The sequence below is a fragment of the Schistocerca cancellata genome, chromosome 1 (genome assembly GCF_023864275.1).
Source record: "Schistocerca cancellata isolate TAMUIC-IGC-003103 chromosome 1, iqSchCanc2.1, whole genome shotgun sequence".
NCBI classification, from domain to species: domain Eukaryota; kingdom Metazoa; phylum Arthropoda; class Insecta; order Orthoptera; family Acrididae; genus Schistocerca; species Schistocerca cancellata.
Window position 1 is genome coordinate 812,202,965 of NC_064626.1, and position 15,286 is coordinate 812,218,250.

The 15,286-nt window shown below is 40.3% G+C and overlaps 1 protein-coding gene across 1 annotated transcript in view; it reads right to left on the minus strand.

The window, feature by feature from the left end:
* LOC126188099 (G-protein-signaling modulator 2) overlaps positions 1 to 15,286 on the minus strand; it is a 163,547-nt gene that overhangs the window by 149 nt on the left and 148,112 nt on the right. The window lies entirely within an intron of this gene.

Sequence of the window (15,286 nt, forward strand, 5' to 3'; positions counted from 1 at the left end):
GAGCAAGTGTCTGGATACAGCATATGGTCCCATTTGCATAGTAAAATTTGTTGCATGACCATTTTTGGAGGTCCATTTTCAAGTTTTCCGCATGATAAAACCAAAGGTTCTGACAACGTGCAAACTCTACAAAAAAATCTGCTTTTATAATCATACTGGAATACTTTCTACTGCCATTTTATCATGGTGCTTTTACAAGAATTTAGTGTGTAAGTAGTAGCCCTAACATAAAAATGTAGGATTAAAATAGTGATCTTAATCAGCCAATCAGCAAAAAAAGTGCTGATGCCCTTTTCTTATGTCTGTTCAGTATGCAACATTATTTCTTATTGTGTACAGAAGAAAGAATAACGGTGTCCAATGCTAGGTGACTTACTCATGTTCATGTTTATTCGACTCCATTTTTTGTGGCAATATCACTCGCAAAGTGGAACATGAGGAATTTGTGGCCGGAATACCTCAGAGCAGCTGTGGAGACTGCAGTGAAACAAAACATGTACAGCAAGTTGCCTGAGAATGGACGTCATTCACCTTACTTAAGAGTAAGGAATATCTCTGCATTCTAAGCTGATTAACCAATTAAGATCAGTTTTTGTTGTCCATATGCTGTTTTAACTGTACATTTTTATGTTATGGCTACTATAATTTTATATACGGGTTTACATTACAATTTTTTGTCAACTCTCTACAATGAAGTGGTGGCTTCATCACTAATTGTAAGTATTCTACCATTCCAATTATGTAAGTAGATTGCTACAGCATCGACACCTACATACATACTCTGCAAACCGCCATATGGTGCATGTCAGTAATCGTGTAGAAAGCCTGAAAATGGATTCTTAACTTCTGAAACTGGTTGTTTAATAAATTTTACTGTGCAAGTGCGGATGTGGACTACATATTACATACAGCATTTGTCATTATCCCTTTCCACACTAACCTACATAACACCTAAGTTTTGTAAATTCCAAGCATTCTCAGACCAGCCATTCTATGGCTTAGTGTCATGTAAGATAAGCCGTCTTCTGAAGAAACAAAATCAAACTGATCTTCAGGCCTCCATCAAAAATCCAACTATGGAGATGTAAAAGATGTGACTGGTCTCAGAATGCTTGAAGTTTGCACTATACACTGTGTGGACGAACTTCCATCAGACAAAAAATTTGCCCTGTGGAACAAAACAGCAAGGAGCGCAAGAGATGCTGTTGCCTGTTCTATCCCAAGCTATAACTAAGCATACTCTGGAAATAGGTCATCCAACTGAGTTTGATGACACCACTGTTGTGGCTCACATTAACAAATTTTTGAAACAGTGTGAGTAATTAAAGAAGCCAATAAAATAAAAATTGTGGACAACATCTTTAATAGAGACAGCGGCCTATACTTAAATGTGGTGTGAAATCCAGTTACTGTACAGGCAACATTTGTCCATACATGGCATTATTGTGGGCACTGGTAATGTCATAGCCAGCAGTTAAGTGTGCAGGGTGTATACGACCCAGGACAACCAGGAGATCTGGGTAAAGCTTGGGAATTTTTTTAGAATTCTGAGAATGGTTTTAGTTTTCAGTTAAATTTTTGTAATTTTGACTGGTAAGAACCGATACTCTAACAAAGGATATTATTACTGTATCCCTCTACTGCAGAATAATACTGCAGCAATAAAAGATAAAAGAGAGAAAAAAACCAAAATAAAACTTAAATTGCAAAGGAAATGCGCCATGTACAACAACAAAACACAGTACTCACACAAGCGTCTGCCATCAGCAAAATGTGTTGAAGGCTTTAGGAAGACTATGCAATGCTTCATAACAACAAATTGCCTCCGATGAACGTGACGTCACAACTGTTTATATTAGATTCGTTATATCAGGCTCATGCGCATGCGCAGTTGAGCCGTATATCTTCTCCCACTTCTGGCTGCAGAAATGTGGCTGTTGGTTGTGTAAGCAGTCGCAGTAAGCACCTAAAACTACTGGGAAAAATTTTACTGGCGTGCCCAAGCTGCCAGACTCACGCCCTGCACAGGATCTAGGAGGTGGGGGGGGGGGGGGGGGGGACCGATCCGATGTATCTGTCCCCAGTTGGCAATTTCGGGTGGGGGCGCACATTCATATTCTTGAAGGAAAAAACCTTGTTTCACAAAGTGCCTAGCATCCAGCGCACATTGGTCTATTGATTATTCGTATGATTTTGAACACATCCATGTTGGTTTTTTTAACACCTCCTAAGTTGATTTCTGAATGAATCATAAGTTGATTTTTGAATGCGTACATAGTGTATATGATGTCTGTCAGGGGAATTCTCTTTATATCCAGAAATAAACTTTTCTGCAGACAAAAGGGGACGGGGCTATGCGATCTGGATGGAATAAAGCCGAATGGATGAATGCCAATCGCTGTCCAATTACGTGGTTGATTGGGTTTGCGAATGATCAGCGTCGTTATATTTACTAGCGAAATCCACATTTTCAGGCAACCAGAGTGGAAATAAACGGCTAACAGGAATAACAGGTAAGAAAGATTACATATTATCTTCTTGGTGTACCCAAGAAAATGAAATTTTGACAGAAAATGTTTGGCCCAAATGCTACACTAGGGCCAGTTGTACAGTCCCAGGCTAGCAGCCGCTTAAGTTCTGTTCTGGAAGCAGCATGGAAAATGTGTTCTATGAACATTTAACAACGCCCGACCGGAGAATAATCGCGGGATAACAAAACCGATGATTCTGACAGGGTTAGTGAAGTTAATCGGCGAATAAGTTTTGAAAATGGCAGGAATAGTTACAGAATTAGTGATAAGATTGTTAGAACGAGGAAGGAGAAGAAACGGGGACATCGCACAGATATCAAGATTCCAAATTTATATAAAAATTTCGTACTACTATTTTTCGATCTCACGCTTGAGATACTGGAGCATATGAAAGAAATGTTAAACTATTTCCTAACATAAAGCTTTTTGCTTATAGTAGGCCTAACAGGCATTTGAAATTTGGTACTTGTTGAATTATATTCTGTCGTGTTATAAAAAGTGACCATTTGTGCCAAAACAGTCTCATTTATTTAGTGTGTGTTAAAATTGCTGCAATATTACAAAGGCCTGTTTTGTTTTATCGAGCAGACAGTGACAAAATATACCTAATCAGATCGAGAAACCACACCAGTCTTGGGTGCTATTTGTATTAACAGCTTTTTCAGTATTAGACGACGACATTTCGATTTTTCATGTAGCAAAACATTTGACGAACTTTGACGAGGTAATAGATTCTTTTGCAGAAAAGAAAGCACGCCATGTAAAGCTGTAGCAAGATTAGAGAGAAAAAAATGCTAGGAGCTAAGGATTGAAGAAATGGGTACTGTCTTGTTTGTCTCTTGTCTTAACTGGTTTTATGTAACCTATATTTAATTCAAAGAGTGCAAATTTTCTGAAGAGTTCTTGTTCTCCCGATTACAAATAATGCCATCCAGTATTAATAGCGAGCTAAAGAGAGAGAGAGAGAGAGAGAGAGAGAGAGAGAGAGAGGAGGAGGAGGAGGAGGAGGAGGAGGGGGGGTGGGCAGGATGTCAAACTGGTTGACTCAATTCCACAGAGCGAAATACAGTGACATGCAATAGAAGAATGCTGTGTGAAGAGGCATGGCACCGCACTTTGGCACACTTAAGATCAAATAACATGTCTTACATTTCTTCGAACCCACATGTTTTATGTATCAGATTCTTCAGATAGATGTGTGCCACAAAATGAACATATTTTTGAAAAGTCGTTTCTTTTTAAATTTTTGATCTATCGCTCGTTGGACGGGGGGTGAGGGTGCAATAAAGTATTGTCCCAGTTCGGAAATATCGTAGATCGGGGCTGATGTGCAGAGCAGTCTGAGTTACAGGGAGGAAGTGGGTAGTCTCCATGTGACCTGTGTTTACATTATTTAGTGATCTAGCTGCTTTCTCTTTGTTTAATGCTCTCACATCAAATGAAAACAAAACTGATTTCTGTGGCCGGAAGCTATCAAGCTGATTAAAATACATTCACATAATTACAAAAGGCAAAAATTTGTTGTTAGTTTCAGATTTTATTTTATTTCCATCTTTCTGATGGTCAAGCATTAATCCCCTTGCAGAACAATGAAGTTGTTTTTGTCAGTTTGCCAAAGAAATTTGGCTTTTATTAATCTTTTCCACTGAGGCAGTCAATTTATTTGAAACCAAGTCTTTAATTCCACACTATTGGCTGCATTTTAAGTACACATTTTCATCTTCTAGCACGTATGGTATTATGAAAAAAAAAAAAAAAAAAAAAAAAAAAAAAAAAAAAAAAAAAAAAAAAAACAACAACAACAACAACAACAACAACCAAATATGAGATAATACAGTACTGGTACTCCAAGAAAATTTACATCCCAAAAACCACACTGAAAAGCTTAAGATCAGGGCGAGGACCACTCCATTGGGAAGCTGGACATATGAATGTGCACTTTAAATGTGCACATTTTAGTATGGTTCACGAAATTCCGGTGCTCTTGGGGTATCCTCTGATGTCTTGTTTCTTTTATGTCATAATGTAAGATCTTTTATTGTTTTACATTTATGAACATACGGGCCTCCTATGTCATTGTAGCTGCACAAGTGCAGTGGTGCCTGTCATCTGGCACTCTTTGTCAACTGCTGAAACAAACCTATTTCTAACAGGTCACGGGAAAATATTGCGAATGGTGATTTGAAAAGTGTACTTTCAAAGTAAATTTCCTTTTACGCAAGTTGAACTATGTGCGAGAATGTATTTCTTAAATCACACAGCGTTTGAATCTCATTTAAAAATCAACTCTTTGACGACGAGCCATTTAGAACAATTTTGAGCCCAGGAGATCAGACATTTATCTTGTTATTAAAAATTTTACTGGCGTATTTGTGTGATATATCTTAAAGTGTAACACACGCAGAAAGATCAACGTTATATGTGGAAGCTTAGTTTCTCTTGCAGCTTATTAACCTTAGAGACCAATATTATACATGAAAGCTTTTCTTTTCTTGTAGTAACACTATGTATATCAATTTAAATCATTAACTTTGCTTGTTTGTGTGTTTGTGCTACTTAACAGTGATGTTGCTAATTGGCTGACATCACTTGTCCTATGCTCTGAATATCCACCAGCTGGCGAGATCACGTGACATGAGCTATGACAGGCTTACAAAAGCGCGTCGCAATTTCGATTTCAATGCTTGGGAAAGTAACATGTGGTGTTTGATGTAATTAGAATTTATACTTTTGTAATACGAAAATATGCAGGGTACATGTTGCTTCACATCAAAGATCTTTGCAAAACATGTTTTTTTTCCCCCCGAGTTTCGTTTTCTAAAGTGCCGGGAAATTCTACCCCCGTGTAAAAAACCATAACCATTCAAAAGATAAGTTTTACAGTTCTGAGGGAAAATATACTGTCCCTTAACACAGAAAAAGTGTGTTTTCACCCAGGAGAAAGTGTATTTTTAGTAGGGGAAATCTGGGAAAAAGTCCGGGAATTTTTTTTTCCTAGTCCGCGTATATGCCCTGAGTGTGTAACAACATACAAGCAGCCCAGCAGCAGCCATTCCAGTTGACAACACCCAATGAGTACTTGGTACTCAAGACGTCCTGACTTTGATGTCCTTATCTATAACTCTGGCACCATTGCTGCTCACTGTTATCTCGTCATGCAGTATTGATCTGCATTGTTTACTGCCAAGTTGTAATGGAGCTATTCTACATTTATAATGTCTTTTATTATTCAGAAAAATATGTTTGAAACTGATTTCCAAGACCTTTATACAGTTTTATTTATACAAGTCAGCAACGAAACAGTATCTGAAATTAGGCATCCACAGTCATTAGCAAGCACCATGAAACTCCACTGATACTAGAACAAAAACCAGAATTAAATTTGTGAACTAAAAAGACTAATACTATCAGATGTTCACTGAAAAGTAAAATCCACTAATGTTTTATAAAGTTCATTTATGAATTATGCTAACTGGTGTATGAATAACACCAGAATGTTGTTGTGGTCTTCAGTCCTGAGACTGGTTTGATGCAGCTCTCCATTCTACCCTATCCTGTGCAAGCTTCTTCATCTCCCAGTACCTACTGCAACCTACATCCTTTTGAATCTGCTTAGTGTATTCATCTCTTGGTCTCCCTCTACGATTTTTACCCTCCATGCTGCCCTCCAATACTAAATTGGTGATCCCTTGATGCCTCAGAACATGTTCTACCAACCGATCCCTTCTTCTAGTCAAGTTGTGCCACAAACTTCTCTTCTCCCCAATCCTATTCAATACTTCCTCATTAGTTATGTGATCTACCCATCTAATCTTCAGCATTCTTCTATAGCACCACATTTCGAAAGCTTCTATTCTCTTCTTGTCCAAACTATTTATCGTCCATGTTTCACTTCCATACATGGCTACACTCCATACAAATACTTTCAGATATGACGTCCTGACACTTAAATCTATACTCGATGTTAACAAATTTCTCTTCTTCAGAAACGCTTTCCTTGCCATTGCCAGTCTACATCTTATATCCTCTCTACTTCGACCATCATCAGTTATTTTGCTCCCCAAATAGCAAAACTCCTTTACTACATTAAGTGTCTCATTTCCTAATTTAATTCCCTCAGCATCACCCGACTTAATTCGACTACATTCCACTATCCTCGTTTTGCTTTTGTTGATGTTCATCTTATACCCTCAAGACCCTGTCCATTCCGTTCAACTGCTCTTCCAAGTCCTTTGCTGTCTCTGACAGAATTACAATGTCATTGGCAAACCCCAAAGTTTTCATTTCTTCTCCATGGATTTTAATACCTACTCCGAACTTTTCTTTTGTTTCCTTTACTGCTTGCTCAATATACAGATTGAATAGCATCGGGGAGAGGCTACAACCCTGTCTCACTCCCTTCCCAACGACTGCTTCCCTTTCATGTCCCTCGACTCTTATAACTGCCATCTGGTTTCTGTACAAATTGTAAATAGTGTATTGCTCCCTGTATTTTACCCCTGCCACCTCCAGAATTTTAACGAGATTATTCCAGTCAACATTGTCAAAAGCTTTCTCTCAAATGCTAGAAACGTAGGTTTGCCTTTCCTTAATCTTTCTTCTAAGATAAGTCGTAGGGTCAGTATTGCCTCATGTGTTCCAACATTTCTACGGAATCAAAACTGATCTTCCCCGAGGTCAGCTTCTACCAGTTTTTCCATTCATCTGCAAAGAATTCGCGTTAGTATTTTGCAGCTGTGACTTATTAAACTGTTAGTTCGGTAATTTTCATATCTGTCAACACCTGCTTTCTTTGGGATTGGAATTATTATATTATTCTTGAAGTCTGAGGGAATTTCGTCTGTCTCATACATTTTGCTCACCAGATGGTAGAGTTTTGTCAGGACTGGCTCTCCCAAGGCTATCAGTAGTTCTAATGGAATGTTGTCTACTCCCGGGGCCTTGTTTCGACTTAGGTCTTTCAGTGCTCTGTCGAACTCTTCACGCAGTATCGTATCTCCCATTTCATCTTCATCTACATCCTCTTCCATTTCCATAATATTGTCCTCAAGAACATCGCCCCTGTATAGACCCTCTATATACTCCTTCCACCTTTCTGCTTTCCCTTCTTTGCTTAGAATTGGGTTTCCATCTGAGCTCTTGAGATTCATGCAAGTGGTTCTCTTTTCTCCAAAGGTCTCTTTAATTTTCCTGTAGGCAGTTACCCCTTACCCCTCGTGAGATAAGTCTCTACATCCTTACATTTGTCCTCTAGCCATCCCTGCTTAGCCATTTTGCACTTCCTGTCGATATCATTTTTGAGACGTTTGTATTCCTTTTTGCCTGCTTCATTTACTGCATTTCTGTATTTTCTCCTTTCATCAATTAAATTCAGTATCTCTTCTGTTACCCATGGATTTCTACTAGCCCTCATCTTTTTACCTACTTGATCCTCCGCTGCCTTCACTATTTCATCCCTGAAAGCTACCCATTCTTCTTCTACTGTATTTCTTTCCCCCATTCCTGTCAATTGTTCCATTACACTCTCCATGAAACTCTGTACAATCTCTGGTTTAGTCAGTTTGGGGTCCCCTCTCCTGAAATTCCCACCTTCTTGCAGTTTCTTCTGTTTTAATCTACAGTTCATAACCAATAGATTGTGGTCAGAGTCCACATCTGCCCCTGGAAATGTCTTACAATTTAAAACCTGGTTCCTAAATCACTGTCTTACCATTATATAATCTATCTGAAACCTGTCAGTACCTCAAGGCTTCTTCCATGTATACAACCTTCTTTTATGATTCTTGAACCAAGTGTTAGCTATGATTAAGTTGTGCTCTGTGCAAAATTCTACCAGGCACCTTCCTCTTCCATTTCTTAGCCCCAATCCATATTCACCTACTAAGTTTCCTTGTCTCCTTTTTCCTACTGTCGAATTCCAGTCACCCATGACTATTAAATTTTCGTCTTCCTTCACTAGCTGAATAATTTCTTTTATCTCAGCATACATTTCATCAATTTCTTCATCATCTGCAGAGCTAGTTGGCATATAAACTTGTACTACTGTAATAGGTGTGGGCTTCATGTCTATCTTGGCCACAATAATGCGTTCACTATGCTGTTTGTAGTAGCTTACCCGCATTCCTATTTTCCTATTCATTATTAAACCTACTCCTGCATTACCCCTATTTGACTTTGTGTTTATAACCCTGTAGTCACCTGACCAGAAGTCTTGTTCCTCCTGCCACCGAACTTCACTAATTCCCACTATATCTAACTTTAACCTATCCATTTCCCTTTTTAAATTTTCTAACCTACCTGCCCGATTAAGGGATCTGACATTCCACGCTCCGATCCGTAGAACGCCAGTTTTCTTTCTCCTGATGATGACGTCCTCTTGAGTAGTCCCCGCCCGGAGATCCGAATGGGGGACTATTTTACCTCCAGAATAGATATGTAAAAGTCTAAGATGCAAATGGATAAAGTTGCTAAAACTGTAAAAATTCTCAAAACAATTGCAAGTCCTGTTTTGCTACTAAGATGAAAATTGATAGACAGTGACAATACACCCCAAGAGCTAGAGATATCCCACTGGCTGGAAGGAGGTAAGTCCACAACATGAGACTCGGTCAACAGTAAGTCTGCAGTAAGTGGAGGCCAAGTCTCGTGGTGGCAGCTCATAGATTCATCTTGACTTGCAAACCACACTTGCAGCTGCCATACTGCATGCATCTACTTAAAAATGAGGGGTATTTATACAGGCTTGGTGTGCACTTGTTTTGCCAAGGCATCAATACCCGTCACGTAGCCCTAACACCCTATGGCTCAGGCATGAAGTAATCAGGCCACCACACTGCAGTCGCAGTGGCTGTCTTTGTGCTGTGTGGTTATCATTTCGTTGCTGGTTTCACATATGGCCTTGAGATCTGGTAATTGCCTGGCGAAGTAGTGGCAGTTCTTGTCGTATCATTAGGCCACCCCTGGTGTAACAGTGAACAGTGTCTAGTCAACACCAATCTGACTCGCTTCCATTACCTCTCGCTTTAGCCGTGGCAGCATCATTAAGGTATTTTATGTGAAAAAATAGTGATGGTGCTACAAAGCCATTTGATCTGAAATGTCTAGTTCTTGTTTTTCTTTTGTTGTTATTCAGTGACAGCTGCTAGTTGTAGTTTTTCATTTGCAGATCATGCTTTGTCTTATGGAACTATATTGCAATGTATGCTTTGTTGACAGAAAGAACATTTGCTTTCTGTCCTTCCACTTTCCAACAACAGTGCCAACAGATGACACTTTCTCTACCAATCCACGTCTTTTATATTTTTAGTAATTGATAGAAGATGCCTTCTGTTCTTTATCAATGCCCACACAAAATCTGTCATATTTTGAAGCTGCTGTTTTGCGTAGTTAACTGTAACAACTTTTCAATGCTCACCAAAATAATTATACTTAAGCTCCAGCATGACAGTTTCTGCTAAGTTTTTAGGCACGTAATTTATGCAATCTGTGAGTCACCATATATAGAGATATCCAATGCTATTGGACAGTTTTAAAATCTTAATGTCTTATTTATGACATTTAAGTTTCACCATCTTTTGTACCTGATTTATTGTCTGTGAAATCAGTGTACTGGAGGAGTTATTGAAAGCAATTTTTGCTCATTATTGTAGACAAAATGTTATTCTTTAACAGACCATTTGTGCTTCTATAATCTATTGTTGGATATACTATCACCAGTCCCATGTACACAATAATGCCAAAGAATTTGCAAATTTGTTTAGGACTCATTTCTTTCCAATAATTCATGATCTCCCAGTGTCCTTCAGACTCCAAACCCACCACTTCATTCCTTATACTCCTTATGGATTCTATCCTGTCTCTCAATTACTTTTTCTTTGAAGGGATATTTTCTTGACTTGGACTCAGTACCAAGACACAATATCAACATTCCTTCACAACCGCAACAACTTCTCTCCCATCTGCTTCACAAGGTCCTGTTCTACCCAACGCACTAACTTACTGAACAATGACCTCAACCTCTCTGATGGCTTCATTCACACCTCTGTCCACATTAAACTTACTAACCACCAATAGCACCTGCATTTCAATAGCTGCCATTCCTCCCACACCAAAAAGTCCCTCCTGTACAACCCAGTCACCCATGGACGATGTGTCTGCAGTGGCGAGAACTGTCTTGCCCAGTATGCTGAAGGTCTCATGAAGGCTTTCAAAGACAGGCAATAGCCCCTCCCTTCGCCCCTGACTTAGTTCAAAAACAGATTTCCGACACCATATCATCACACACTCCCAATCCTCCCACCACCTCCAGGAATCAGCCACAAAAGAGTGTCCCCCCCCCCCCCCTTTGTCACACACTATCACCCTGGACTGTAACAACTGAACCATATCATTTACCATGGCCTTGATTATCTCTTATCATGCCTTAAAATGAGGGACATCCTACTATTAAAAGTGGTGTTCTGTTACACCCACTCTACACAACATCCTAGTCTATCCCTATGTCACTCCCACTCCCAACCCCTTGCCACAGGGATCATATCCCTGCAGAGACCAAAGTGAAAGACCTGCCCAATCCACCCACCCAGCACCTCCTACTCCAGTCCTGTCTCTGACTTATCCTACCCCATCAGAGGTCAGACTACCTGTGAAAGTACCCACGTCATACAGCAACTCTGCTGCAATCACTGGACAGCTTTTTACGTTGGCATGACTACTAAACAGCTGTGCCCACCAATATGAATGGTCACCATCAAACTGTTGCCAGGAAGTTGACTGCAATATATGGCTCACCACAACATGCTAAATTACAATGGCTGCTTGACAACATGGGCCATCTGGATCTTTCCCTCTACCACTAGCTTCTCTGAACCACGCAGATGGGAGTTATCCTTAAAACATACCTCCACTCCCATAATTGTCCCAGCCTCAATCTCTGGTAACTTAGTTTCCCTGTATCCTCCACCCAACAGTTGACCCTTCCTCCATTATCATACCACCTCTCAAATCATGTAACCTTCACCATGTATCACTCTCAACTGCCTCTGACAACCATGCATCACATTACTAGTGTGTACACCTGCCATCCCTTCCCCCCTGCATTTCTAGTTGGCAAACTGGCTCCCTCCGAGCTGCTAGCCACAAACCCCCAATCCCTCTCCCTGCCTCTCTCTACCCATCCCACCTGACATTAGCCCCACTGCAACCTAGCCCTCCTGCTAGCACTGTTAGTCCATCCAGCACCATGTAGTGGCATACACATGTGTATATTTGTGTCGTCATTTTACTCCAGCTCGTTTTCTTTCTTTTCGTATATTGTCGATAGACAACTCAATGCTTCTAATTTTGAGTTAGTGGTCTCCTTTAATCCAAAAAAATATTTTGATCATACACTTTGATTTACATACTTACCATCTAAACATTGCATTGTATCTGTTGGTCTTAGTCACAATCAATTAATTACCCCCTTTTCAAAAAATCTGTTGAGAACTTGGGCGTGGTTTCACAGCACACTTCTCTGTAGAATCTAAGGAATTATTATTGTAATTTTTTCTTGATCTATAATTACAAGCCCTTTTAAATGAATACTAGTGACAGTGACAATGACAGTGTGCTGTGACTGGACGAGTACCAATCAATCTCTTGCCATTACATCGAGCGAGGTGGCGCAGTGGTTAGCACACTGGACTCGCATTCGGGAGGACGACGGTTCAATCCCGTCTCCGGCCATCCTGATTTAGGTTTTCCGTGATTTCCCTAAATCCTTTCAGGCAAATGCCGGGATGGTTCCTTTGAAAGGGCACGGCCGATTTCCTTCCCTCACCCGAGCTTGCGCTCCGTCTCCAATGACCTCGTTGTCGGCGGGACATTAAAAAAAACTCATCATCACACTCATCTTGCCATTACTAACACAATTGTTGTCATTCTGCCTTCACCAACAGTTGTATCAACAATCACATCATCTTCATCAGAAAATCTGAATAATTCTGGATACTCTACATCTGATTCCTCCAATATACTCAGTAATTCATCGTCAGTGACACCACAAATTTTCCAACATTTACTATTTCGTAATGTCCCAGTGTTTGATGATACAAAATCCATTTATGTTATACAATAACAATGCAGATACCACTGTTCAGAACAAGACCTAAATTATTAGTCCACTTTAGGATGAATATACGGTGATGTTGAAACTTCACAACAACTTATGTGAAAGTAAACTATAGGACGAAAAAAAGTTAAAAACATTCAATATGTTATTGTACCTGATTCCCTGTACATTCTCAACAGAATCATGAAGTCTACAGCAAAGAGGTAAGTACAAAGCCACAGCTGAAACTAAGACTCTGCTGATATCATCTCACTAACACAAGAACGCCCCTACAGGCCACATAACATCCACGTTGTCTGTTTCATCAACAAACTTCAGGTGACTGATTCTAAGTGAAAGGCAACCATTCACCTATAGTGGACTGATGTATGGAGCATAACACACATAACAGAAAAAAGTATTCATACTAGCTTTCAAGACCTTGCTGGACTGATTATTGAAAACAGGTGCCTCAGTTGATGTGGGGAGAGAAGCACGAGGCAAGGAGGGGCTGGTGTGAGTCAAGTCTTTCGACAGATGACTTGGTGGTTGCACAACAAAATGAAAGGATTTCAGAGGGTAAAGCATATATGAGATATAGAGAGAGGGGAAGGAGAAGAAAGGGAGTTGTAAGAGAAGGGGAGGGTGTGTGCTAGCCCACATCTGTCTTCTGTCTGGACAGAAACCAGAATGGAAAAGGTAAGGTAAGGCAAGGCAAGGCAGTGAGAAACAGGTTAGTGGGGCTTTAGACCAGGCTCTCGATAATCAATACTATCTTGCTGGGGAAGTGCGCATCTGGGTGTGTGTAAATGTGTGTACTTTTGCTAGAAAAGAGCAAGAGCTTGAAAGCCAGTATGAATATCATACATCAGTCCATTATAAGTGAGTGGTTGCCTGTCCATAGATATGTTGTCCTAAACAAAGTGGAGTACCCTGTGCCCTGTATAGGTTCTACTGGTGGCCTTCTGACAGTCAATGCTTCAAGTGGCAAAATTCAAAAATTTAATTTTACCTTTGAACAGGTCATCATCATCATTTTCAGGCAAAAAAGTAAAATGAGTGTTCATTTTAAAAAGAAGAAAATGACTTGTTCTTTTCATGGAAGACATTAAGCATTTCATTCCTCTACTGGGAAATTAAATAAACAGAGGAAGGTAAGTGTCTTTCAGGCAGGATTATTATACTCTTCAGCGTACACACCGTGTTGACTGACAGGAAAAGCTACAACTATGTGCTAGATTAGAATCTGATCAATCTTTCACAAGCACTGTACTACCATTTGTGTTACATTGCACACACATCACAAACTGACTTGAAGTTTTGATCTTCCACAAGTTGCAATTGGTTGTGTACTCCCAGGAAGAGCTAAATATCTACACTGTTCTGAAAACAGTTTTAATTTGTCACACAGAATGAAATTCCTTTGCATTTTGTAGCTACACAGTATTTATGAAGCTTATGGAAATTACATGTATCACAAGAAACCTACACTGTGGCTGTTAGAGAACAAAGAGAAAAATTCAAGCTAACTTTAAGAAGAAGAATGGTAATAAGTAATTACAGTTGGCAAAATATGAATAAAAGAAAAACTAAAATTGTAAACAAATAGCTATGAAGAACGGGTCATCCAACAAAAAAGGAAGTAATAATAAATAATACATGTGGGGGAGGAACAAATGACAGAGAAATGCATGCTATAAATTGTGAGGTGTGCAAATGAGGTCTATAAGCATTTTTAACTGTGGCCCATTATTATCCAGACAGATAAATACAGATGAAGAGCCCTCTTCAGCAAGTAGATTGATAGCAAAGGAAGAAGTGTAAGATGTTAAGATGTGAAGAGGGGTGGGGGGGAGGGGGGGGGGGGGCGGCACAGTATATATTTGTGACGGACAGGTTTGACAAAGACTTTTTGAAAGGCAAGAGTGATGAAGATCATTTAAGTCACACACTGAACATTTTTAAACTACACTCCTGGAAATTGAAATAAGAACACCGTGAATTCATTGTCCCAGGAAGGGGAAACTTTATTGACACATTCCTGGGGTCAGATACATCACATGATCACACTGACAGAACCACAGGCACATAGACACAGGCAACAGAGCATGCACAATGTCGGCACTAGTACAGTGTATATCCACCTTTCGCAGCAATGCAGGCTGCTATTCTCCCATGGAGACGATCGTAGAGATGCTGGATGTAGTCCTGTGGAACGGCTTGCCATGCCATTTCCACCTGGTGCCTCAGTTGGACCAGCGTTCGTGCTGGACGTGCAGACCGCGTGAGACGACGCTTCATCCAGTCCCAAACATGCTCAATGGGGGACAGGTCCAGAGATCTTGCTGGCCAGGGTAGTTGACTTACACCTTCTAGAGCACGTTGGGTGGCACGGGATACATGCGGACGTGCATTGTCCTGTTGGAACAGCAAGTTCCCTTGCCGGTCTAGGAATGGTAGAACGATGGGTTCGATGACGGTTTGGATGTACCGTGCACTATTCAGTGTCCCCTCGATGATCACCAGTGGTGTACGGCCAGTGTAGGAGATCGCTCCCCACACCATGATGCCGGGTGTTGGCCCTGTGTGCCTCGATCGTATGCAGTCCTGATTGTGGCGCTCACCTGCACGGCGCCAAACACGCATACGACCATCATTGGCACCA